Source organism: Callorhinus ursinus, unplaced genomic scaffold (genome assembly GCF_003265705.2).
Source record: "Callorhinus ursinus isolate GAN/ISIS: 27379988/994484 unplaced genomic scaffold, GSC_fseal_2.0 scaffold11, whole genome shotgun sequence".
Classification (NCBI taxonomy): domain Eukaryota; kingdom Metazoa; phylum Chordata; class Mammalia; order Carnivora; family Otariidae; genus Callorhinus; species Callorhinus ursinus.
The window spans coordinates 10,700,897-10,728,669 of NW_027397073.1; positions in this window are offsets into that span (position 1 = coordinate 10,700,897).

The window sequence follows — 27,773 nt, forward strand, 5'->3', positions numbered from 1 at the left end:
GGGGGGATGGGTTAGCCTGGTGATGGGTGTTAAAGAGGGCACGTTCTGCATGGAGCACTGGGTGTTATATACAAACAATGAGTCATGGAACACTACATCAAAAACTAATGATGTAATGTATGGTGATATAACATAATAATAAAAATAAATAGATAAATAAATAAATAACAGGTCATTTGAAAGGACTGTTTCTTTTACATCAGTAAATACTTTGGGCTCCATACAATTCAGCAATCCTAAATATACTGCCATTTGGTGTCAGAATATTAATCTATAACCCAAATGCCCCTTGATATCTGTCCTAGTTTGAAAACTTATACTTGTAGCCAAATCAAAGTATGAATCCTTTTAACAGTAATGTAGAAGAGAACATCTCTATATAATTAAAATGTATTTGAAAGGCAGCAGAGTAGCGCAGCGGGAGCGTGCTGGGCCCATAAAATGTATTTGAACATCATCTTTCCCTCTTCCCACTAAAGCTCAGCAACTATTTGCTCGTAATTTGCCTTTTTACATAGTTGAGTGTATAGCTTTCTCTTTTACACGCTGAGGTTGTGTTGTCACCAACAACAGATGCCTCTTCCTCTTTGCCATGGTGTGTAGCAAATAATGAGCTACAAAATTCCATAACTCATTAAAATAATGAAAACTAAAGCATATAGAGAAACCCCCAGTTCTTTATTAAGGAAACTAGCCCCATCACCCCAGCTTTCAGACACTCTGTTCCTTTTAGACTTTCCTGGTTATTTTGCAGAAGACTATCCTGACATCTGGAAAGAGTCAGGATAATTAATACAGCTTCTTTCTTCTACGGGAGTAAGAAGGTGCAGTTATTAATTATTTTCAGCACCCATGAAAGAGGCACCACGGGGGTGAATAAGTAAGACATAGAACTAGCATTTTGTTTTTGTTTTTTTTATCTAGCAAATACATGCTAAAGATAAACCTAAGAAGACTTCTTTCACCGCTAAAATGGATATGAAATAAGATGGACTACCATCTGTAAAAACAACAATCATCATCTTTTGTCAGTATGCAAAATAAAAAAACAAATTAAAAAAAATTTTAAAAAAGACAATTTTCAGTCTTTGGTCACTTTCAGCTTGCATTCTTGCTCCACACAGCAAACATAGTATGTGTTTTGGTGTGTTAACATTTTAAACTGCACATTTCCAAATCAGATTAAAGAGTTACAAATGGTAAAATGATGTTAGCTCTTGGAAAATTGTTTTGTTTAAAATTTCTTCTAGCACTGAACATGTTGGTGAACAAAATCAGAATTAAAGATTTGTATAATTCAGTAAAGAACAGAAGCACTAAATTAGCCTTTGGATATTTTTAATTAAGAAAAATGTGATTATCTTAATTAGATAAAACTACCATTTCAGCAAAACTTTATTTCTAATATTTTGAGATGATTTTGTCAATATGATTTCAGAAAGAATACCAATCTCTTATTCAATTTTCACTTTTCAATTTTGGCAATGTACCATTTTACAAAGTAAATGCCCTAGTGAGGATTTACTTTATAGTACATGAAACAGCATATAAGAATATGCAAACACACATATTGTAGAGTAAAAATGTGTGTCTATGTCTATGTTAATATGTCTCTTAAGAGGGTGGGGAAGGAGTAATTTAATGGGACCAGTAACTCAATAACAGATCTTATTTGCCCATTTAGAAGTATTTCTAATATTTCCTAGTAAATATTTAATTATTAAATAAAATATTGACAAATATTTCAAAGTAAAAAAAAACTGTTTTCCAATAAATATTTGTTGGATTGCATGTCAAACTATGATTTCACTGTATGCATGAGCCCAGGGCTTAACATAAGAATGAGATACACTCAGTGGTTTGGTGCATCTGCCACACTCCACAACACTCAGTGGTTCATGACCATCAACCTACATGGATACATGTAGCTTGCAAGTTTCTTGGCAAATTCATATGTCTTGCAAATTCTTGGCATATTCATAACATTGGTAGTGAGATGGCCTTTTAAAGAATATGGAGGGGGGCACTGGTTTTATATTCAAGGTATTAGAGTGTCATTACTAAACACCATTATGGCAAATATTTATTTAAGTGTGTGCTACATGGAGGCAGGGCAGGAAGCACAGAGAATTTTTGTTTGTTTTTAAATTATCCATTTAAGGGATGCCTGGGTGGCTGGGTCAGTTAAGCATCTGCCTTCGGCTCAGGTCATGATCTTAAGGTCCTGGGATCAAGCCCTGTGTGGAGCTCCCTGCTCAGCGGGGAGTCTGCTTCTCCCTCTGTCTCTACCTCTCTCCCCCTCTCTGCTCTCTCTCTCTTTCCTCTCTCAAATAAATAAATAAAATCTTTAAAAAAATGAATTATCCACTTAATTATGTATTTCTATCCTCCCTACTAAATTATAAACACTTTAAAAATAGGAGGTGTTGGGGTGCCTGGGTGGCTCAGTCGTTAAGTGTCTGCCTTTGGCTCAGGTCATGGTCCCAGGGTCCTGGGATCGAGCCCCACATCGGGCTCCCTGCTCCGCGGGAAGCCTGCTTCTCCCGCTCCCATTCCCCCTGCTTGGTGTTCCCTCTCTCACTGTGTCTCTCTCTGTCAAATAAATAAATAAAATCTTTAAAAAAAAATAAAATAAAAAAAATAAAAATAGGAGGTGTGTTTTCCCCACTTCCTTGAGTCACCAGTATCTAGCATATTGCATGATACAGGGCAAAATTTTAATTAGTTTTATAATACAAAATTGTTTTAAGTACAAAAGAAGATGTACACCATTCAATAAACAATGTCACATGGATGGGGACATAAATAGTAAATACAAAGTAGAATTTTTCCCCAGTGTTTAGGCATATGTTTCTGGGTTATATTATTCTTTATAGAATCCTAAGTACATCTATTTATAAAATTGTCATTTCAGCATATTTTGATTTTGTCTATAAAAATATACTGTGCACTCCATAAAAAGTATTTAAATGAACACTTTAGTATTCTTTAATAAAAAAGTACTCAAGGTGTCACACATTATGTTGTGAGGCTTACCTCCTTGTAGAAAGCTCATGGCCTGTGAGGGAGCATGTAAATTCTTATTTCTGTGATATAGGAAACATGAACATAGTACCATCCACCATCTTCATGGCTATTAAAAAAAATAAGTTTCAGCTCTGAAATGAAAAGAGCTTGAAAGTTGTTACTCCCATATTTAAAACAAGGAAAAGCAACAAACAAACAAAACAAAACAAAAAACCTTAAAATCAACAACTCTTCTTAAACCAGGGAACTAAATTCATAGGGAAAATAAACCAAGTACAATAAAATTTGAAATAATCCACATCTAAGCATATCATATTCATACTACAGAAAAACAAAGGCAAAGAAAAAAATCTTCAAAAGTCATCTTACCCATAAAATAACAAGGATGATAATTACATTAGATTTTTGTTTACAAACTGCAGATGAGAAAAGAATGCAGTGGATATTTACTGTGTTGAATGAAAAATTGTCAAGCTAGGATTCTATATCCAGAAAAATTACCCTTCAAAAGTGAAGGAGAAATAAAGAATTTTTCAGACAAACAAAAACTGAGAGAACTCATTGACAGCAGACTGGCTTGTAGGTTATAGTTAAAAAAAAAAAAAAAAGTCTTCAGGGAGGAGAATGCTAGGTAAGAAGCCAGGATCAAATAAGGAAAGAGCCGTGGAGAAGGAATCTTTTATGTGTCCTATTCTTAACTGATCTAAAAGATAGATGGGAGAGAGGAATTGAGAAATACTCCCTTATAAGCTTCCTGCACTATATGTGGAGCAGAAGTGTTATTAGAAGGTGGAGTCAGATTAGTTAAAAGTATGTATTGTAAAATATAAGGGATCCTAGTCACTATTTAAGTATAACTGAAGTGTTAAAAGAGGAGACAAATGGAATCAGACAAAAAGCTCACCTAAAACAAGAGGACAAAATGAGACAACCAACATGTGCAATGAATAGAAAACATCGCCAACAGGATAAAATATTAATTCAACCAGATCAACAATTACTACAAATGCAAAGGCTCTACCTGCGCTGATTCAAAGACAGATTTTCAGATTTGTTAAAACTATAAGACTTAACTATGTTTTCTACAAGAAACCCACATTAAATATAAAGACTCAGATATGTTAGAGGGTAGAGAAATATCATGTTCACACTAATCAAAGGATAGCTTGGTAACTATTATAATTTCCAACAAAGAAGACTGCAGAAAATGGAAAAGTATCCAAAATAAATAGGGGCATTACCTAATAATAAAAGGAGCTGATTCTCCAAGAAGACATACTAATTTTTAACATGCATGCTCCTAACAACATGTGTTGATAGGTTGCAGCAAAATTGATAGATCCTGCAAGGAGCAATAAACAAATCACTATTGTAATTGGAGATTCCAGAACCACTCTTTCAGTCATGACAGATCAAGCAGGAAGGGGGAGAGACTCATCCACCATATATCTAGGAAACCCTGCCTTCATGGAGCATACATTCTAATGGAGAAAAATATTTAAAACATTTAGTTTATCAAATGGTGACAAATGACTTAGAGAAAAAAAGCAGGAGAAAGAGTATGAATTGGTGAGTGGTGTGCTCTGAATTTAAATAAAAACATTAGAGAAAGCTTTACAGGGATGGTGGTAGTTTAGGAAAGACAATTTGGTGGCAGAAACAGGTTACTTGTGTATCTGGGGGGAAGAATACTTCAGGCAGAAGAAACAGTCCAAATGTTATGTACCTTCTATTGTATCACCCAGACTTTTCTTTCTTAAATGGGATCACCAAGCAATTACTGTATGTATTCAACTTTCCTTCCTAGCCACCCTAAAATTTATAATAACATATATGAAGATTTGGTATAAAACAGCTAAGTTAGTGAAACACAGAAAAGGTTTCTTTATAAAATGGAACATAGGTTTAGTTCCTGTAAACTTTCTGAGCTGAGTGCATCAGGTGATAGGAAGCCAAAAGCCATGATGCACCTTTCTTTTTTTCTACCAAACTATGAGACTATAATTATATGACACTTTAGCATATCATAAAAGGTTGGATCAGAGGTTTGCTGCCTTTGACCAAATGCCATTTATTATACAACTTACTTAACACAAAATAGTTTCAGTTTGATCTTTAATATAAATTATAGAGATTTTAACAGAATAAAGTTTGAGTCTGCACTATATTACCATTTGCAAAGGTCCTTGTAAAGTTGCCAGTGGAAATCCATAACTCATCTCTATGCTTCTTTTGAACACCTTTTTAGAATTGCAGTGAGAATAAGGAGATTGTAAGGGAATTAAGAATAATGAATAACAATATTTCAAATAAGAAAAAGTAAATTCTATTGAATGCATGATATATCACCAATACTACAAGAACACTTAATCAATGTGAGGGTGCTTACATTTCATACTCAAGTTAAAAACTTTTTAATCCAAAAAAAACATGTAATAAACATTGTAGAATAAATCCTAATGAAGTGATTTTGTGAAAAAATCTTGTTACTCTTAATCAAGTTGTTGCAAACTTCCAATTTCTAGTGATGGCTTCAAAAAAAACTAAAACCATTGTTCAGTTATGCTATTACTTTCAAAATTATATTTTCCATCTTTTATGGATACAATTTGTAATTATGCACAGACATATTACATGTCTACTAAATTAAGTAAAAATGTAATATGATTTGACAGATGAATGTATGAATTCCTGAAAATTTGAAAACTTTATTGATTTACTGACCTTTAAAAAAATGTAGCTTGAGAGAAGATCATCTTTCATGCATAATAGGCATACTTTTTAAGATTTGATTTTTCTGTTTTAAGTAGATAGTCTCTACTTCTATTTTTTGAAATTTGGGAAAATTAAAATTGACTATTGCCTAAAATTACATATTTGCTGATCAGAGACCATTTAATATTCAAGGTGTTTAACTTCCTAATTCACAAAAATGGTATTCAATTATTCCATGGGGTAGGGTTTCATCTTCCTTCAAAATATGGGTATTATTTCTATTATATCATATGTATTAACCTTATATGTTGGACTAAATTAAATCTGCATAGCTAATTATTAATTTTATTAAATATAAAGCTATCTATTGAATAAATAATTTCCATTTAGGGAGAGGTTATGGTTAAGCGGGTATTTGATACATTACTTACCTCTCTAGTTATCATATATGATTATACACACACATATATATATTACATAGAGTATAAATATACAAATATAATATATGCATATATCCCATATAACATCATAGCACTTTATTAAATGCTGCATAAGAAACCAGTATAATGTGTGCATTTTTCTAATTGAGACTGATACCTAGATTTTCTTTAAGACTTACTAACTTGTGTGAAAACAATAGTGGCATGATAACAGAATTTAATGACCTGCTCTTAAAGCCTGCTACAATCAACAAATGGAAGAGAAAAAAGACATTTGATCAAGGTCACACCAGGATTAACTCTATTTTTGTAAAAGAGTGCCAGGGGATGTTTAATATCCACACACGGCAGACAAGACCTTGGTTTTACAGTCTCACCTGAAAGACCCTCACATACTCTATTCTAGAATTAATTTACTTGAGAAAGGATGGAGGTTAAGACGGGTGGGATTTGGAAGGAAGTTTAAATTCTACAACCTTGCACGTAGGAGAACTCAGTAAGTTGTAGTTTACAGTCACGCATGAGCAATAATTCTTGACCTAATGAAAGTATTAGTATAATTCACCTGTTCCTTTCTTTCATTTCTCCTCTTTATGACAGAAGGTATTTTTGGCACAAGGCCTCAGTTCAACTGAGGCTCCTACCTCCCACAGAAACTGGGGTGTTATCTCCCTTGATGATGACATTTCAAAGAGATGGTTCCCAGGTCTTTGAGGAAGATATTCCCAGGTTGCTAAGCTGGTAAGAGGCTTATTTAGCTTTTGAAATGATTTACATACATTTCAAAGAGACTGAGAAAGAAGTTATAATTACAAGTTTTCTAAAGTGAATGCTCTAAGAAAAGAGAGTGGTGAGAAATCTCTTCCCTAATTTTCAACAGAGAAAATGAAGTCTCTTATTTTTAATTTGTATTTATCCTGATGGTTGTTTTTCCTATTTTCTAATTGTTTTTCTGTTTTTTTTTTATTGAGGTATAAAGCACATTGATTTATCTATTCATTTTTATGTAAATACAAGTCTCCCAATTTTTTATAGATTTTGAGAAAGTCTTGAAATCAAGTAATATAGTTCTACAAATTTGCTGATCTTTTAAAAGATTATTTTGACTACTTAGGCCCTTTTTATTTTCCTATTAACTTTTGAATATGATCATCATTAAAAAAAAAAACCCTCCGGCTGAGATTTTGCTTAGAATTTCATTGAAACTATAGATTAATTCAGAAAGTATTGCTAACCTAATAAAACTAAATTATCCAATCATGAAGGTGACATATTTTTCATTTATTTGTCTTCTTAATTTTTCTCAGCAATGTTTCCTCATCTTCAGTGTATCTGCCTCATACTTTGTTACACATTTTGTATTTTGTGAGGCCGATGTAAATGATACATTTATGACATTTTTCATTAGCTTAGTGCTATTAAGTAAAAGCACAATCAACTATTGTGTTGCCCTTGCAATTCGCATCCTTACCTAATTCATTTATTATTTCTAACAATTTCTTAGGAATGTCTACATACATAACTAATTGACAAATAAAAGTTTTATTCTCCCTTTCCAAACTTTGTGCCTTCCACATGTACTGCCTGCTTGATTGCATGGACTGTAAGTACCAAGCTGAGTAGCAATATTAAGAATCAGGTTGATGGGCATTAAGGAGGGCACTTGTCGTGATGAGCACTGGGTGTTATATGTAAGTGATGAATCACTAAATTCTGCACCTGAAACTAACATTACACTGTGTGCTCACTAACTGGAATTTAAATAAAAACTTGAAAAATAAAAAAATAAAAACAGAAATGAGTAAAATTAAAAAAAGAGTGGGTTAAGTAATATAGTATATTTAGTATATATTTATATTCTTATATAGTTATAATTAGTATATTAGTATAACATTGTATATCAAAGAGCTATTAAAAAAAAAAAGAGTAGGTGGGATGGGCAAGGTACGTGAGGTTGCAAAATGTAAGGAAGTACTCAGTGCTGCTAAATGTAGATCCCTGTACTTACAAGACCCTGAGACTGCTGCTTTTCAAGGGAGATGCCTATACATAGTTGTGAGAGAATCACTTTTAGAAGTTTATTCCTCTATACCAGAAGTACAGACATCCCGATGACTGAACTTTAATTCTTACTGCTCTAAAAATAAATAAATAAACAAACAGATAAATCTTTAGCTGCAGAATGATTACTACTTTTATTTAGAGTAGGTTTAAATAAAATCATAATTCTGTCAAATATTTTGAGGAAGGTCTTATGTTTTCAGCCTAAAGTTAGTTAAGGTAATAGTACACAAGAAAGTTAGGATCATGGTATTTTCCCACATTTAATGCATAGCTCAGATTTTCATGTGTTAGATTTGGAACAGAACTTGGAAATCATCCAAAAATTAAACAAACAAGCAAAGAAACAAATAAATGCTACTATTTACTCATTTTTTTTCATCTGAGCACTACACCCATGAGGTATAATTTTATATAAAATTTATATTTAATTTTTATAAAATTCAGTGTTCCCAAGAGCAATACAAATTAGGTTTTATCAATGTTCACTTTATAAGTGAGAAAACTGAAAATCAGAAAGAAAAAATAATCACTCAACTATAACCCTGCTATGAGTTATTGGTAGAGACAATCCCTGAAAGCAAGTATTTTTTTATATATATATTTTTATTATGTTATGTTAATCACCATAGATTACATCATTAGTTTTTGATGTAGTGTTCCATGGAAAGCAAGTATTTTTAATTTTAATTTTTTTTAAATTTGCTCATTGATGTATTCCAGCACCTAAAAGAGTGCCTGACAAATAACTAGCTCTCATTTAGCACTTGTTAAATGGACAAAATAATTTTGATCCTTGGTTAAGTCTCATTTCTATTGCTCTTTCTGCTGGTAATGGTTAAGTATCTAATAACACATCACAGGGCGCCTGTGTGGCTCAGTTGGTTAAGCGACTGCCTTCGGCTCAGGTCATGATTCTGGAGTCCCAGGATCGAGTCCCACATCAGGCTCCCTGCTCAGCTGGGAGTCTGCTTCTCCCTCTGACCCTCTTCCCTCTCGTGCTATCTCTCATTCTCTTTCTCAAATAAATAAATAAAATCTTTAAAAAAAAGATTTTTAATAACACATCACATATGAAAATAATTTTCACATTTAGCAATTATATTTGAAGCATATTGGCTTCTTTGTAGTAAGATAAGGCATTAAGGAAGGGTTCAGGACTATCCTTTAGATTTGCTTTCATCTTACAAGTTCATTTGGGGCTGTGATGTGCTGACTTCAGCTTATGTTAAGATAAGGTAAAAAGTTCAAGTAATACAGCTTGAACCATAATAAATGTTTCCCAGTAGGTAAGGATGTTGTCAGGTATGAGCCGTACTCATAATGCAGGCCATTAGCATACTAGAATATTTGTCCATGACAAATATATATATATTTGTATATTTTTAAAACAGATATAAAGTCTGTATACTTTATAATAGATATAAAGTCCTCAGGCTCAAAAGAAGGAAACTAGTCAAAATTAAGCCAGCTTCTGAGAATAGAGATAAGAAGAGAATCAAACATAAAAAATATCAAACCTAAAGGAAGAATACAGAAAAAGAGCTATATCCCGGGGGACAAAAATGAAACAAACGAGTAATGGTTCCTATGTCCTGGTTAAACCTAAAAAGGCAGTAGCCACATTGTCCTAAATGAAGTTGTTGATAGTACTGAGTGCTTTAAGTCAAGACAAATCTTGAAACTGGGAGAAGACTGAATCTACAGAATTGGAACTCACTGGATTTATTGAAAACAACTAAGTAAGTTTTGTCAGAAATAATATTAGTTAAGATGGCCATTCAAGAGTATGTTTTATGTCTAGCATGGGGAAATCCAAGTTGTTCCCAAGGCTCAATTTAGTGTCTTTAAGCTGTACTGAAATGCATGGCATACAAAATATATAATTGCTCCAGCATTCAGGGAACCTATAGTCCTGTGTGAGAGACATACATTAATAAAAATAGTATCACGATTATGAATGTATTACATATGACTTACATTTAAGATAAGTACTCTGAAGGGAAGCAACTTCTAAGAGTGTGTAACAAAGACACATGCCCTATACTGATGTTTTTGGGATCTTTCCTGAGAAAACAGCTTTTAAGTTAGCGTTGAAGTTATGGATGACCAGATTTCCTAGGAGATGCATAGGATGAGAAGACAAAAACATAGGATTGAACATTGAGGAACTCTAGGACATCATTTCCCTTAGAAAACAAAGAAGGGGAAGACAGGTAGGTAGAAAATAAGAGAATCAATCCATGGAAGCCAAGGGAAGAATTATTTTCTACAAATTCTCCTTCTGTGAGTTGTCCACTAGAACAGTGGCTCTCAACATGTGGGTGGGGGTACTGATTTTGCCCTGAGAGAAACTTGGACATATCTGAAAACATTTTTAGTTGTCACAGCAGGAGAGGTGCCATTGGCATCTAGTGGGAAGAGACTAGAGATGCTGCTGAACAGTTTACAATACAGAGGAAAGGCCCCATAAAGGATAGTGGTCTACCCCAAATGGCAGTGGTGGTAAGGATGAGAAACTGAGCATTAGTGTGAATTCAAAGAAGATAAAGTAGCCACAGGCTGACAGGTAAAAGGAAGCCCCAGGTAAGGAAAGGAGAGCTAGAGGTCAGAGTAAGAGCTGCCATTGATAATAGCAGGTATAGAGGGCCACCATGGCAAATAGAAACTGAGGCTTAATGCCTTACCGTACCTCTGGCAAGGACAAAGATACACAGCTGCTAAGAAACTCAGGAACCAGGAGCCATATTTGAAATTTGAATGAGAAGTGTCAGCATTCATGATCTGATATTTCTGCATTTTCTTGTTGACTTTCTAGGAAATTCTAGGAATCATTGGATCTATTCATTTACTCCTCTTGAGTTTATCAAATTAAAATAAATTACAAAGATGGGGTGGCTCGGCTGGTTAAGCGTCTGCCTTCAGCTTGGGCCATGATCCCAGGGTCCTGGGATGGAGCCCCGCATCAGGCTCCCTGCTCAGCAGGGAGTCTGCTCCTCACACTTCCTCTGCCCCTCCCCCAGCTTATGCTCTCTCTCTCTCTCTCTCAAATAAATATTAAAAAAATAAATTAGAAAGATAAGTTGGTGTTAAAAGCCTTGAAACTCTAGAATAAAACTTTAACTTGATTCTAGAATGAGAAAATATTCACAATTACATGTTTATTTGGCTTGTTTATTTGGCTCATTGATTAAATACATACGGAGCCCATCCTATGTACTAGGTGTTCTAGGTTATGAGGCTTCAACAATCAGCAATATTGACAATGGCCTTTTTCTCCTGAAGCATAAATTCCATTTGGGAAGAAAGAGACAGGAAAAAAGTAAATTGATAAATAAGATAGTATCAGGTAGGGACAAGTCAATGAAATTAAGTAGTACAGAGGCAGTCCCTGATTACCTTAGCTTATGTCTCTTTCCACCTACTTCTTAAATATTTACCTGATTTGATTGGCATTTGACCTAAGATAGCTGAACTGAGAAAGATCTGGCCATGGGATTCTCTAAAGGTAGAGTGTTCCTAATTTGTTTAGAACAGGAAACAGAAAGAAGACCAAAGTGGTTTGATTATATTTGGGAGACAGGGTAGTTATATTTGTAAAAGAAAAGACCATGAAATGCTTGTAAGTCCTGATAAAGATATGGAATTTAATTATGAATGCTTAAGAGATCATAGGAAAGTTTTATGTAGTAAAGTTATATGATCTGATGTACATTAGAAGGCCATTCTGGCTATTGTATAGAAAGTAAAGTTTGAATGACTGGACTAGGGCAGTGATAGTATAGATGGAGAAAAGTGGGAAAAGTTCATGTCTGCCTTGGAGATGAAGTTGGCAGACCATGCTATTGAGTATAAGGAAAAGAGATGTGTATAAGGATTATGTCTAGGTTCTACCATTGTTGTTGGTAATGATATTTTTAATACATTTTAATAACATTTCATTTTATAAATTTTAATACAATTTTATTATATAAATTTTAGTATATTTAATATATTTATAAAATATATTTTACATAAAATTTTAAATAAATTTTATACAACATAAAAGCAATGAATGATGGGTAGATAGTACAATTACTGATTACTAATATGAGAAAGACTGGAAAGAAAAAGATTTGGGGAAAAATGAGTCATATTTTGGTAAGCTAGGTTGTAGTTGCTTTTATCAAGTAGCTATTGCACCATATGTATCTGGTTTCCTGGGAATTTTCAGTGATCAAACTATTGATTTGATAGTGAATGACCTGTAGATGTTATCTTGAGATTAAATGAGATCTCCAAAGGAGATCTCCAAAGGAGATCTCTCCCGGAGAAAGTATGAGAGGCCAAAACCTGAGCCCTGGATTATTACAGCATTAAAAGTCAGACTAAAGCAGCTAGCACAGGAGACCTGGCAGGAGCAGTGACTGAGATAGGAGGAGAATCATGACAGAGTGGCACATGGAAACAAAGAGAAGAAAGTATGTCCAGGAAGGAAAGTTCTAAGGGAGGAGGGCTGCTGTGGGTTTGACTTCCCAAGGAAGGGAAGTGGAGGTGGAATTTGGGAAAAGGCAGGTTATGGATCTTCCAGACAAGACTTGTTACTATGAACTCATGGAGACTACTCCAGCCTAGAGGGGACTGAAGAAACGAAAAGAAGTCTAGTCAACAAATATAGGTAGCTTGTGAGCAGTTTTGCTATAAAGGATAACAAAGAAATGGAATGGGAGCTGGAGTGAAATCTAAAAACGAGATGTTTTTATAATATTAAGATTATATAGGGCGCCTGGGTGGCTCAGTTGGTTAAGTGACTGCCTTCAGCTCAGGTCATGATCCTGGAGTCCCGGGATCGAGTCCCGCATCGGGCTCCCTGCTCAGCAGGGAGTCTGCTTCTCCCTCTGACCCTCTTCCCTCTCGTGCTCTCTCTCTCTCATTCTCTTTCTCTCAAATAAATAAATTCTTTAAAAAAATATATACACACATATTTATTTGCAATATAGTGCAATGATTACTTGATAATTTCATTTGGGTACTCAAATAAGCAGCTAAAAGCTAGCATGCCAAAATATGACTCTCTCATTTTCCTCCCTAGATATGTTTCGCAGCAGTCCTTGACATCAGTTATCTTAGTAAATGACCTATCACCCACTAGCTTTCAACCTCTTTTAAATTGTAGATTAGAACATGTTTTATGATTTTGTTTTTATATTCTCCCTCTTTTTATATGTTTTCTTTTTCACCTTGATGCAGCATTTAGTTGAAACTCCTCTGGAGAAGTTATATGTTTGATGGATTGGAAAGTTTTTCTGGAGTTCTAGAGTGCTATGGTGTTGAGGTGAAAGTAACTGAGTTTGTGAAGATGGGGGTGATATCTTTGATTTTGGGGTGAAACTATCGGTCATGTAAAGACCTATGCCATGCTCATGCAAGTAGGTTGTTGAGGAGGTAAAGAAAATATTCAAGGAGGTAAAGGAAGTATGAGGCATGTTAATAGATCATATTTGTGATGTTAAAGTTATCAGGAATGATCCCAGAAGTAGTAGAAAGGAATCCAGCCATTTAATCCATGAAGAGAAATAACTAGTTGATTTGGTAGCTAAAAGTAATAAATAAAAGTAGCAAATGGTATAATCTAAGGTCACAGGCTTTAAAAAAAAACATTCAGTGTTTGGAGAATGGAAGAGAAATGTTTAGGGGGCATATGTTAATTCATATTTAATACTTCTGATTATTGTTCAATTTGTCAGTATTGATACAGAATTAAAATTCTCATTCATGTATCCCATTTCAAGTATTTTCAATAAACATTGACAGGAAAATTTTGAGAGCTACATCACTCTGAGAAGCTTAGTTAGAAGTCTTTTTTTTAATTTTTTTAAAGAGAGAAGATACTTTAATTCTTTGGTAAAAGTATTATTTGGGGGTTCAAGGCTATAAACTCTTCTATAGTAGAAATGATTTTATCATTATTGGAGCAAATGAATTGATAGCATACTGAGGTTTGAACTACCTGGAATTGTTCTGGAAATTTATCTCTAAGGCTAAATAGTGTGGCACCCTAATTATTGAGTTTAGATGAGAGAAAGGCAACAAGGACACCCTTGAATAAATGAAATGTCAAAGCAGGGTTGAAGGCAATAGTCATGCCTAGCATGGAGGAAATCCTTAATGACACTTTTTACAGAGTTCAAAAAAATCATTGCAATTCCCTTTAACTGACAAGAAGAAGAGTAATCTGTCAGCTAAACACTTAAGGCTAGCCAACTAAATTGGTATGAGGCATCCTGAAGGAAACCAAATCTAATCTAATCAATAATACTGACACACCAAAGAGATGTACGTAGAAACAATTTTAAAAACAAGGGATAATATACATTTTAAAATGTCTAATAATTTTTCTTTTTAAGTTCCTGATAATAAATAAAATTTAAAGTAATATTTGTATACATTCATGTTCCTTTTAATTTTAGCAAGTAAATTATTTTGTTGGTGGTGATCCTTTTGAGGGATAAATGACTTAACGTGTATGTGTGTGTATTCCTCAACACACACACACAAATGTGCACACACACACTACTATATGACATAAAACTTTACCCTAATAAACAATAGTATGGGTTTTTTCCCCTTGGTATTTTTGAATCTCAATTAAAAACATTGGCTAATCAGAACCTCAGTAAGTACTAAGCATGGAAAATTCTTATCTCTTACTGACTCAGCGGTCTTTCAGCTTCCTTTATCTTGAACTTATAAATGTCTCTAATTGGGCTATTTGCCCAACATTTTCTCATTTCAATATTATGATTGACCTTGAAGAAATTGTTCTGGGATTCCACCCATACTAGTAATTATAGCTCCATTATGCCCCTTACTTAACTCAGGAGATGTTTAGACTTTGATCAATGTATTCATTGCACTTATTGATTGATAATTGTAATGCATTACTTGCCAACTTTCCTGCCTCCTTCATTAATTGTCTTGCCACAGTCCAGAAATATAGTTGCGAGACCCTTAACATGCATTTCGCCAGAACTTATCATTCTATTTTTACATTTACTCTGTGTTTAATTGTTCACTTCCACTATTAAATCCTCAGTTATTATTTATTGTAGCTTCCTGGCCCTATTGCTATGGATCCAAGTAGCCTTCACTCTCACGTCCCCTTTGCCCATTGCTTGATGTGCTCTTACAAACTCAAAATTTCCAGTCTGTTACAAAGAGCCCAAAGAGACCTGGTCCTTAATTACTCTAGGATCTATAAAGAATTTATTTGTATACTTTATATTTTAAAGTGTAAACTGAAACCTTAAATATATTGAAGTTTGTGAATATTACTATATTCCCTTGAGTCAAGAACAGTTAAGTATACTACATCTAACAATGTAATTTGGGAAGGTGGTAGGAAACAGGACTTCCATCGGTGTACAAATATATTCAAAGCTACATCTTTGGGCAAGGAAACTGGGCACATAACATACTGTTTGTGTTCAGTCATTTTATATCACCACTTAAACCACACTAAATGATGGTCCAGGTCAAGATAGCACATTATATGCATTTGTGAGAAAAAATACTAATAGTCATCTGTGTATTCCTTCTACCCAATGGTCATCCTTAAAACCTTTTGTAGACATTTCATATCATGCTTTTCCCAAGTGATGCGTGTGTTTAATGTCTGATATTTTTCTCATCTATCCATTTAGTCATATTACTTAATATATTTATTGTTCACACATCCCCCAGATCATTCCAAGCAGTTAGGGGTTTCCTATGAACTCCCTAATAAACGTTCTTCATTCTTCCTAGTTTCCACCTCTTCACATATTTATGTAACTATTTATTTGTTTGACTCCAGGTTCCAACTTGGCCACTAGATTTTAGATCTATTTCCAGCACTTAGCATATGGAAGGTTTAAATATATGTTTATCCATCTATCTTTGTAAAGATGACAAGGAAAAGGAAAAAGTTGATACAAATGAATGGTATACTCTTCTCTTATAAAATGAATATGCATCAAGTGAGACATACATCAAAAACTGAAGAACAGCAATAGCCATAATGAGTATGGACAAAGGCAATTATTACTTTTATTTGGTAAAAATGTTTCTTTGACCCATCTACAAGGCTGCATTATTCTCTGATCTTACTACCTGATTTTAATATTTTTCTTAATTGTAGGTGATTTTTCCAAGATTTAACTACTTTGCTGCCTAAAGAACTAGTATTTTTTTTAAGATTTTATTTATTTATTTGTCGGAGGGGTGCACAAGCAGGGGAAGTGGCAGGCAGAGGGAGAAGCAGGTTCCCCACTGGGCAAGGAGCTGTATGTGGGACTCGATCCCAGGACCCTGGGATCATGACCCGAGCTGCAGGCTTAACCGACTAAGCCACCCAGGTGTCCCAAGAACTAGTATTTTTTTTTTTTAATTTTCCATAGGCTTTCTTGTTTTTCTTTCAGTGTTTTCCAATGAGCTTTCAAAAGCACATTTTTAGCCTCAGTATTGGCTTTTCGTATTGCCGACATCCCAATTGGACTTTTAAAATGAGAAGATTTAGTAGGTAGACAAAGTAAGTAAAGATCAATCTTAAAGTTAAAAAACTAAAATACTACCTAAGTGATACCAATTTTGTTTCTTTCTTATGAATTTTATCTATTTTACCTTTCTATTTTATCTATTTTTATCCTAAAAATAAAGATGAAGAACTTTCTATAAATAAGAAACAAGAGATTTCATATAGAACAAAAAGTCATTCACCTAGAAATACTTTTACAATTAAAAAATAAAGAATATTCTATAATATTTTAAATCATGATATATTAAACATGAAAATGTGAATTTCACACAAATTTTCCTATATTGTATAGAAACATATTTTTTTTAAACTTTATTTGTAGAATCAGAGAACTGAGTTGTTATAAAACAGATAGGCTTTTTTGAGTGTCATTGAAATGATAGAAACAGTGTGTAAATAATGTGTAAAAAAATCTTTTGATTATCTCCCGTTACATCACAAAGTATCACTCCCTGTCAAATCCCTGTTTCTCACAGCTCCAAACAGCTTGGGGAATAAAGCCCAGCTACCATGATCCAATGCAGTCTTTTTATCCTTAGCCACTTGGAACGACAGTACATTGTTTTTATACAAAACCACAGACTATTTGGATAGTGAGAGGTGGGGAGGAAAGGAGAAAACAATGTTGAAGGAATTTAAATTTGTTTAAAAAAATAAGTTATTTAAAAATCTGTTCACACACATAATGTCACACACATCCCAAGGGCTCTTTGCTTATTCATGTGTATTTTTGGAGTTTATTTACAGTGTAGAAACAGCTACATTTTTACTGAGTGTGATCCAACTTAAATTAATAAGCCTCAAAATAATTCATTATTTGCTAGAGAAAATGAAAGCAGTCCTTCAAGTGTACTTCCATTTGGACAACTGTTAATCTATACTATGTCAAAAACAATTTAGTATTTTACCCTGCTTTACTGCACTATTTCACATCATCTGTAAGGATATATTTTTTAAAGATTTTATTTATTTATTTGAGAGAGAGAGAGAATGAGAGATAGAGAGCACGAGAGGGAAGAGGGTCAGAGGGAGAAGCAGACTCCCTGCTCAGCAGGGAGCCCGATGTGGGACTCGATTCTGGGACTCCAGGATCATGACCTGAGCCGAAGACAGTCGCTTAACCAACTGAGCCACCCAGGCGCCCTGTAAGGATATATTTTATTTGAAGATTCTCAGATTAATCTCTGGATTGGCATAATGGCGACTATCCATTATTATCTGTAAGTTATTAGTAGCTAACAAGACTAAAATGTGAAAAACATGAGAGATGAAAGCTGATAAAAATAAGTCAGTATTTCTACACAATAGTTGTTACACTTAACTTTTATCCAACACGAGTCCTTGCTCAGTTGTAAAATTTGCTTCATAATGGTAGGCTTACAATGAGAATCACCTGTTCCTACTCACAGACATCTTTGAACATATCATAGTATCTCTCATCCTCTTTCCAGGATACATATGCTGCATTACTATATGGCTGCAATCCTTCCATTAGCAGTGTAATATATATGTTTTTAATTTTCTGCCTCAGCTACACAAATTAGATATTTGATTTATTGGGTCATTCTGACAGATAGATTATTTATCATTACCCAATAAGATGAAAAATATCCAGTAAGCTTTTCTGAATCATGGAAAAATTTCAACCTTTGGTAATAGTGTTAGAATTTCAAGCTTTGCTACTAATAAAAATGTAGTTGCATTTAACCCTATAAATTTTCTGTTGGTTTTCATTTTTTTCCTATGTCATTATATAAATTATCTAAGAGTAAAGAACACCTTATAAATAGAAAAAATTAATTAATATCAGTCTTAGTAATTTTGGAATGATGTTTCCTGATTCTGACTACTTATATGTTAACACATTTGCAATCACAGTGGAATACATTTTTTCTGTGCTTAACAAAATACGCCTTATATACGCCATGGTTAGCAGAATCTTGGCCCCCATGAAATTTGTCCTCTGATGTGTCTGTGAATATGTTATGATAACTGACAAAGACACTGTACAAATATAACTATGGTTATTAATCAGTTGAGTTTAAGATAAGGAGATTATCCCAGATATCCTGGTGGGCCCAATGTAATCACATAAGCCCTTAAAAGCAGAAGAGAAAGTTGGAGATTTTTGAAGCAAGGGAAAGATTTGATGTGCTTGAAGGTAGAAGGGACCGTGTACAAAGTGTGAGAGGGAAATACATTCTACCCAAAACCACTGTGCTCATAAGAGGATCCAGAGCCTTAGGTGAGAGCAACAACCTTGGGTAATTGATGTCTTGAGTTGAGTCAAGTGAGACCCTTAGCAGAGAATTTAGACACACCATGCTGGACTTCTAACAAACAGGAAATATGAGATTATAAGTGGCATTTTTTTAAAGATTTTATTTTTATTTACTTGACAGAGACACAGAGAGAGAGGGAACACAGGCAGGGGAAGTGGGAGAGGGAAAAGGGAGAAGCAGGCTCTCCGACGAGCAGAGAGCCCGATGTGGGGCTCGATCCCAGGACCCTGGGATCACGACCTGAGCCGAAGGCAGATGCTTAACGACTGAGCCACCCAGGCGCCCCTAAGTGGCATTTTACACTACTAAATTTGTGGCAATTTGTTACTCAGCAATAAAAAACTAACACATAGTTCTTGTTCTTAGTCTTCATTATTATTCAATATACAGATTATTCCACTGATAAGTAATACGGACACTGATATTATATGTAATGCCAAAAAAAAAAAAAAAAGGATAGGACATGGTTTGCACCTTTAAGAAATCCACCATATAGCTAGAAAGGTAAACAGTCACAAAAGAAAAATTGAAAAATCTTTATTATTTGCCACAAATAGAAGTATTCAAGAAGAATTGCAGCAGCAGGATGACCTGTTTTGTTCGGAGTCTTGTAATCTAACTGACTCTCAAGATTGTCTCATTAACTCTATTTGCACTAACAAAGTCTTGATTAAGTGGCTGGAAATAAATAGAAACTGTAAATAGGATATTATTTTAGAGATGTTGAAAGATCAGACTACCAGCATTATCTGGGCAGCATGACATTACTCCACTAAAGATGGACAAACATAAAACAAGCTACATATCTAAGATTTTCTGTAATCTCAGCATGACCAAAGGATCCTATATTAAGTAACAGGTGTTAATTTTGGATAAGGTCATTGTAAGGATGTTTAAGGGGAAGCAATGCTGGGTGGCCTTACACAGTAGAATATCCAGGTTGTAGGAAGGGTACAAGGCAAGACTTACTCCAAGATTCTAGGCCAGACTACTGAGGAAAAAAATACAATGAAAAGAAATGAAGTAGCTTTAAAAAGCCAGTTGGGCAGAAGAAGAAATATTAAAGCGTTGATCAAAATAATGTCTAAATTAAGATATCTTCTGTTAAAAGTAGTAGAAGTCATGACCCAGTCTACAGAATATAGAAGTCCATCAGCTCACATAATAGCATGCAGGATTGGCAGATGGAGCATCTCAGTATTGTCATCTAGGACTCACACTTGTTCTTTCTCTCTTTTTTCCTGTCCACAGCATCAGCCTTATTCTAAGATTAATTTCTCCTGCTGGTTTTAGGATGACTGTCAGCAAAATCCACACCAAAGTACTTCCCTATTCACATCCTCCATAAGATAAAAACCTTCTCCCCAACTCATGGTGACCACCCTTCTCTTCAGTCTGATTAAGTCAACTTAGTCATGTGTCTCGTTTAGAACAAAAATAGTCACGAGGGAAATACTTATATTGGCTTAGATTACATTTAGATTCATCTAATACAATAAACATAAAATATACTTTAAGGTTATAAACGTAGTAAAGGAACTTAAAAAGTACAATTCAGCCTTATGTTTTAGAAAAATAATGGAGAGGAAACCACACTGGTCTGTAACACAAATGTCATCCTGTTAGATGAGCTTTGAAGGAATCTGACTTGTCAGATTGGTCATCCAATATGGAAATACCCAGTTCTGTTATCTAGATATCTCTTTTCATTGTCTTCATGGTACTCAGTTCTTCCTTTGGAATAAACTAGTCTGTCCTCCTCCATTTCCTCCATGGCCATGTCTAAAATGAGCATTTAGTGGGCGCCTGGGTGGCTCAGTTGGTTAAGCGACTGCCTTCGGCTCAGGTCATGATCCTGGAGTCCCGGGATCAAGTCCCGCATTGGGCTCCCTGCTCAGCGGGGAGTCTGCTTCTCCCTCGGACCCTCTCCCCTCTCACGCTCTCTCTCTATCTCATTCTCTCTCTCAAATAAATAAATAAAAGCTTAAAAAAGAAATAAAAAAATAAATAAAATGAACATTTGGGAGTCAGTCCATTTGGGAAACTTCATAATTTTCAGCAGATCTGGCTTCTACTTAGTACAAGTTTGGGTCTCTGGGGATTGCCTTATGAAGCATTTTATAACTTATTACCATAAATCAAAGTTCAATCTAAGTTTATTTATTAATGGAGCACATAGATTTTTTTAAATAATAAACATTTTAATATTCTTTGAGGACATCTGTCTTATAACATAAGACTCTATATGTTATTGAAGGAAATCACAGTTGTTATAATATGAGTGACTCAGTTCAGGTTATAAACAATTGTTACCATAGAAATATGAATTTACTCACAAACCGTGTATTTACCAACTATGACCTCATTGATGTACTTCTAGTTAACAATCAAGTATGAATACTGAAGATTCTTTAGGATAATATACATTTATCAACATTCCACGTTGTGAAAGTCATTTTTATAGACACATTAATGCTATTCTTAAAGAGTAACTTAAAACACAAGGCAGAAGTTTGATCCTTTATCACACTTTAACACATTAAGAAAGGTACTAAAATGCCCAATGCCACAGAAAAGCTATGTAAGGTGAAAATTGATACAAGATAAATGGATATAAGAAATTAAAACCAGTAATGATATTAGATATAGTGTTTTGTAAAGAGTTGTTTTCTAACAAATTGTGGAAATACAAGCCAGAATGAAAGTAGAGAGTATTCAGGAAGCATAAGAAGCTACATTGGCTGGCTGCTCCTTCATGACGTTCAAAGCTGACAGGAGTGAGGGTATGTGAGGGAGTGGTATCGTTAACAGAACTTTTTTCTTGTTTTTTGTTTGTTATATTATGTTTATCTTCACGTAGGGAAGAACATATGTATTTATGCTTTAGACAACAAATGGGCAGTTTATAGAAAAGGCTGAAGGTTTAAAAGTGGAAGGAAATCATTTATGGAGCAATGACCTGGACAGCAGAACCTAAATTCATAATTTGTACATTATGGATTATCGATATATGTGAGCATGCTTTTCCCCCAATATGACTAAATATGCACATTTGTTTTAGTTACAACTGGAGAAATCACTTCATGAGGAAAAAGAAAGATGTTGGGTAAATATACTGAGTAGTTAATTATAGGAACTAGGGAAAATGAATTCATATTGACTGATACCATTTTTTTCTAAGAAAGTACAAGTTAATATCATCATCTAAGAGTGAAGGGGCAAGAATTTAAACCTTCAGTCTACGTTTCAATATTTCCTATTTATTCCAATATGAACAAATGCTTTATATATAATTAACTTCTTACTTGACAAAAGATAAAAGAACTTAAAACCAACACAGACTGGTTGCAGTGCAACTCAATGTAATCACATTGGAAAAGCAATGGTGAAATGTTTAATGGTAATTAAACATTTGGTAATGTTTAAACATTAAACAATGTTTAATAATGTTTACATTATTCACATTATTTAATAATGTAAACAATGGTAATCACATACCATTTCTTTCTACCTCTAGTTTATGTGGATTCTTTTACTGATTTTTCTTTTTTTGTATAGCTTAATTGTGCCTGGTTGTAAAATGTTTGACTTCCACAGAACCCAGGACAAATTGTGGTGATTTATTAGAAAGAGTTTCAAGGAATAAGGAAACTTATTAATAAATAAAGAAACTTATTTAAAAGATAAGTTCAGGTGATGATGTACACTTAAATTACATGATTGGCAATGTGTCTAGACTCCAAATATTAGAAAAAACATGATCTTTTACCAAACTGGAAATGACAAATAAGGGAGTCAAACTCTGGATTACTCTTTCAGAATAAATAGCCATTAATTGAGCTAGTAATTATTGGAGAAGAAAGAGGTTAAGAGGTAATCTGATGCTGTTACTTTGGGATATGTTGAGTCTGCAGGACATTTTTTTTTTTTTCAGGTTGAAAGTATTGTTTATTCAAACAAACCAAACTCTTTTTATTTCCTTTTCAATGGTATACATCTTAAATTCGTGGTGCGCATACAAGGTAGAAAAATAAGATTATTTTAGAAAACTCGAGTTTTGAGGTGCACAACAACCGGGGTGCACGCCCCTTCACCCCAACTGCTGGCCATACAGCTTCCTTTTAAATCAACATGGCACGCTGGAACACAGAGGGAAATCTTAGAAGGGAAACAACAAATTATCTTAAGCCTTTTCAGAAATACAAGTTGCACACAGAAATACATTCTCCAAAGCCCTGCTAATGGAGCACCCCTTCAGAAGACGAGGTGCGCGAGCTCCCCAGTCGGAGCAGGCACCCCGCAAGGCAGCGATGAAGTCACCCTTCTTAAGAACAAAACGAGTCGCAGCTTCCAGGGACTGAACAGGGGGATTTTAAGCTTGCAGTCTATTTGTGCGAACGAACAGAAAGAGCAAGTAGAGATGGCAATTTAGTTAGCAGTTTCAATGCAGCTCTGGAGCTTAGGAAACAACTTCTGAGTGAGGCATCATTATATATTTGATTATTGAAGACATAGAATAAGTTGATGTTGACTGGGAATGACAAATAATGAAATAGCAGGAGAATCCTGTTGAGAAGGAAGGAAAATATGAATCAGTAGAAGAGATAAAGGGGGGAATAGTCTTAGATGTTAGATTATTTTTCTGAGTATTTTTTGGCAATAAGCTATTTACATAAATTGTGTTTGTATTTGTTCTTAACCATAATATTTTGGGGATGTTATTACCTCATACCTTTTATTTAAAAAGAAGCTGGATCTCAGAGAGGTTAAATAATTTGCACAAGGTTATCAATATAGGATCCAGCAATGGCAGAAACCCAGGTCAACCTGGATCCAAAGCCATTTCTTTTCCCACAATGCCATACCACATCTAGGAGATCACTTCAGCCCAAAACAACCTTTCACGTCATTTATGTAACAGTAATTTGGGGATTCCAGGGCAACTGAGTGTAAAAGAATTTATGAACAAGTTTTCTGCTGGTGGTTTTCCTCCATTCAGTCCCCTAAGTCCATTAGGGAGATGGCTATCCTTTTTGCTTTCCTGGTCTCCCTAATCAACTAGAAAGCCCCTGCTCTATTTCCTCTTATTCTTTGGTAGAAGACTTTTTGTGTTTCTCTCTCTCCAGGCAAAAACAAAGAAAAAAAAAAAGATCTCCATTACGTTACATGTCTGCTCATCAGCAGAACAAATTCCCATGGCTCTCTGTTTCTAATCAAAAGGAAGTAATTTTCCCTTCTCACCTGACTGATTCTCCAACTTGGCTCTCAGAACTGACTGCTCTCCGATGCCTTCCTCCAGGTATTCAGTTGCAATTCTCAGTTAGTGCTAAAGTTCACTCATTAAACATTTCACCATTGCTTCTCCAAGTTATGTCCACTGTCATCCAAGTCATTTAAAATCATACCATTAATTTTATCAAATTTCAGTTGAAAATCAGGCTAACAATAGATAAGCAATGTTTACATGATTTCAAGACCTATCCTATATTTACCAGAGTAGGTAACTAAATGCCTGCTGACATAATAATAAAAGCTATCATCATCACCATTACCATCATCACCATCACCACTACTACAATTTATCGAGAATTTTCTATGTGCCAGACAATATGCTATATAATTCTCAGTCATTGCTTCATTTAATTGGTTAGTGTTTGAGCCATAGATGTAATTAGGTAGTGGGATTCAATATATGTCAATATATGCAGGGTTCACATATATCAATCTAGTTTAACAAATTCTTGTGTGTTAGGTGTTATCATCACATTAGAGGCAGGAAAATGAGTTTCAAATTTATACAGCCTTTCCAGAAAGGAGCCAATTTAAATATGTTTAATTTCTTTTTTAAGTTCTAAAGACATGAAAAACTCAGGCCCAAGTATGCTTCATCTACCAAAAATAACCAATATACTTATATCCAGATTTGTTTATAGACTAGAAAAATTCATGGCATGTGTAAATACAAAATATACATAAATGTGTAAAGTAATAGCAAGTATCCATTCCGTAAAAAATGAAAGAAAAGACACTTATGAGAAAATGCAGTTCTGTTTGAATAATTATGACTCAAACCACAACATTGTCTTCATTATTAGTTCTCTTTGTTTCAGTCTTGAATCTCAATTCATATATTATACTAAACATAACCTTTGTGTCCAAACGAACACTCAACTTGTAAAGGCAGACACAAGAGAAGAGGCTAGAGGCTATCACTCCATAGCAATGGAATGTATTTTGTTTAAACTAAGCATCTGATAATAAAAATATGCCTTTGAACAGTTGCTAAAAGTGAGTCAGTGCCACAGATCACCTTGTCAGTGCTTTGACAGGAAAGCTGACATTTAAAGGTGAGTTCCAACCGTTTCCTTAATTTATAGTGTAAGAATTCTGTAGCCACTTGTCTAAGGGAAGCAACCATGCAGGGTTTATTGGTCCCCAAGCACTTTTGTCACCCGTCTTATTAGACCTCTTGTACCAATCAGCATTTCTGGTAGAATCTAAGAAGTTATAATCACTTATTTTTTTTCTTTTCCCAATCTTTGTATCAGATAATTTTACCTAAAATCTGAATGGGTAAACAAATAAAAACCCTTAATAACTGAAAAGCCAATATACCTGGTTTGACTATTGTTTACATTATTACTCTATCGTAAAAAACAAAACAAAAAAAAAAAAAACTTGCCCTCTTAGGGTTTTAATTACTTTCAACAGAAATAAGTTTTTGTAGGTCTTACATAACATTTCAACTGATTTAACAATCATATTTGGAATACTGTTAATAAATCAAGCATCATAGGCCCTGTCTGTAGCCTCATTCTCGTCTAATTTTATAGTATTTATCAGGTATCTTTCCTCTTGGTGCACCTTTTGATATTTTGCCATTTACTAGCTATGTAAACAAGGTCAAGACTCAACAAGGTCTAACAAAGCTTGACTTAACTAAGGCTCATATTTAAGCATTAGAAAAATAGACCCAATTATACCACCCCCAAGGTCATTTAAAAAAAATAAATCTAGTTAAATATAAAATCTCATAGCCAAGCACCTTGCATACAGTAAGTGCTAAAAAAATGCTATTTTCTGTCTCCTCTCCATTTTTACTTCTATCTTTCATTCATTGCTAAAGACATAATAACCCTCAGGTTGGAACTAATAGGAAGTAAACAATTCAGTCTCTTTCATTCATTTACTTATAGATCACAAGTTGATCAGCTGTCATTTCACATTATTATCTTTTTGCTTCTTAGCAGTGGGAGAGCTTTTACTCTTTCTTAGGTTTTAAGAGTCTTAGAGTTAGGTTCAATGTAGTAGTGTTTCTTAAGAATATATGCTACATTATCCTAGATATAGTTCCTAGTTTTTTTGTTTGTTTGTTTGTTCTGTTGTTTGGTTTATCTTGTCTTTGAAAAAAGATGGTTGCAAAGTAGAAAACATGACATAAAAGAAATATTCGGTTTTGTGAGCTAAGAAATGTAGGGAAGAAGTGTATGTCAGTGCTTCTGAGTTACTGAAGATAACTTTTTTTTTCCTCATCTAAAACACCCTTAACTTATATGGCACACACTTTAATCTTCTAATATTTAAAGTGTTCATGATAAGATTGGATAGAATAGGGTTGGAGATAGACATCAATCATAATTCTAAGACTGAATTTCCTTAATCTACTTTATTTTATACTTTAATCATGGCAGGAAGAGTTTGTTATATAGCCAAGTGGGACACCTTTTCACAAAGGCCTCAAAATAGTAAAAAGATATATATCTACATTCAACTGAATCTCAATGTATTCTATGTGAAAACACTTTTAGCAGTCTTCATGGATAGGTTACCTAAATCAAAGACATTAAACACTATTTAAAGCAGTGGAGACAGAGTTCTCCCATGAATATGTGATATCAATGGTATATTACAACTTCTTGGTCTAGCGACTAGAGAAGAGTTAGAGAAGTGAACTAAGTGGTAAGCATAACATGAATGACTTGCATGTTGGCTGACTGATTGATTGATTGATTGATTGTACATAGAGAGCTCATGTGAATTTGGTTTCTATCTATAAATTGAGATAAATTATGCTTTCTATCAAAAGCAATCATTCCTAAAATCAACTTTGTTTTTATTGATGTAGAAAAGTTGGAGATCCTTACATTATTTTTTTCAAAAGTTATCTTCTCTTATTAATAATAAGTCATAATCTGGGCACCTGGGTGGCTCAGTCGTTTAAGCGTCTGCTTTTGGCTCAGGTCATGATCCCAGGGTCCTGGGATCAAGCCCTGCATCAGGCTCCCTGCTCTGCAGGAAGCTTGCTTCTCCCTCTCCCACTTCCCCTGCTGTGTTCCCTCTCTCGCTGTGTCTCTCTCTGTCAAATAAATAAAATCTTTAAATAATAATAATAATAATAATAATGTCATAATCTTCTTGCAGAGAAAAAGTTTAGTTTGCCTCCTAAAGTGGAGTTGTGAATGACTGACTTTTGGATTTAATTCTAATTTGTTCTTGAGGTACATACATTATTTTTAGGAGATTACTTCTGAGAATTCAGATTCATGGCAGATAATAATATATATAACATTATAATAATAGCATAATAACTGGTGCAATGAAAGGTTTTAACAAAATACATTCAAATAAAGCAAACCAAATAAAAATTGATCTTTAAAGCCAGAATTCCCCAGGGCAAGGAAATTGAAACCAGAA